Source organism: Mycteria americana, chromosome 6 (genome assembly GCF_035582795.1).
Source record: "Mycteria americana isolate JAX WOST 10 ecotype Jacksonville Zoo and Gardens chromosome 6, USCA_MyAme_1.0, whole genome shotgun sequence".
In the NCBI taxonomy this organism is placed as follows: Eukaryota; Metazoa; Chordata; class Aves; order Ciconiiformes; family Ciconiidae; genus Mycteria; species Mycteria americana.
The window spans coordinates 5,469,241-5,470,434 of record NC_134370.1 but is presented as its reverse complement, the minus strand read 5'-3'; positions in this window follow the sequence as shown (position 1 = coordinate 5,470,434).

Here is a 1,194-nt window from a genome sequence, read left to right as displayed (position 1 = left end):
TAGCGAGAACCACTTTTGAAGAAGAGAGAGAGAAAGAGGTGGGGGGTGGTTGAGAAGCATTTGCTTTTTTATCCCTCTCTGTTTACTTTAAAATTAGACATTTTATTTACGGCAGAAACCTCTTCAGTGCTGGAGAAGTAATTAACTAAGAATCAAGAGACGGAAAGCTTAATATATGAAAAATCATTATAATTGCTGTAATTGGCAATTTGTTTCAAGTGGTTTTGGGAGGGAAGGATTGGTTTTCTCATTTTGGCTGACTTAGAAGAAACTCATTTTTAAAGCTTGCTAGTCACTGATGATTCACTTGGAGTGGAGCTTAGAATGTTACAGGCTGAGATGCCAAAGGATTTTCTAGCAAAACTAGGGTAAATGACACTTAACAAGTATGATTTTGTAAAACAAGCAGACTGCAGTGCCTTACACAAAGAAACAAGCAAGGAGGAAAAGCACTATTAAAAAGTTTTCTGACTTTCTGTCAGCTTCAAAGGGAAGTAACTACTTTAGTGAATTACTCCCCCTATATACAGACTTTGCCTGTTGATAGGTGAAGAATTAGTGTGATAATTATCCTTATGCCAATAGAAAAAGCCCCTCCCATATCAGTTTGATCAACAGCTTTGAGATTTTAAAAAATACAAGAGTAGGGAGGTAGACTAGATGATTTCTGAAGTTTTCTTCTAGCAGCATTATTATTATTATTATTATTATTATTATTATTATTATTATCATCATCATTATCATTATTAATGCATTTCAGGTTGTTTGCAGGCTTTTCTTTCAGCTGAATTGAAACAGCTGGGGAGATTGTTAGCGTAGAATGAAGACTACAGACACCACAACAGCTAACTGCAGTTATTCTGCTCAACGTAGTCTATCCACGAGTCTAAAATTATCATAACCGTACTACAAAATGCTTGAGTTAACATTGATTAATGTGATGAGTTGTACTAATGTGAGGCAGTCCTTAGCTGCTGCAGTTTAGCCTCCTTTGCTAACATGAGTGTCAGCAGAGATCAGGTTTTGATTCATACTGTTTAATAGGTCTCCTAGTTTGAGATACTATCTTAGCTTGGCTTCTGCAGTTTTGCATGAGGCTAGGAAGTGAGTGGCAATACTTAACTGACTTAATATAGTGCTAAAAGCAAATCCTTTGTGGAGGAAAGTGCAGAGCTCTTTGAAGGACTTAAAGGC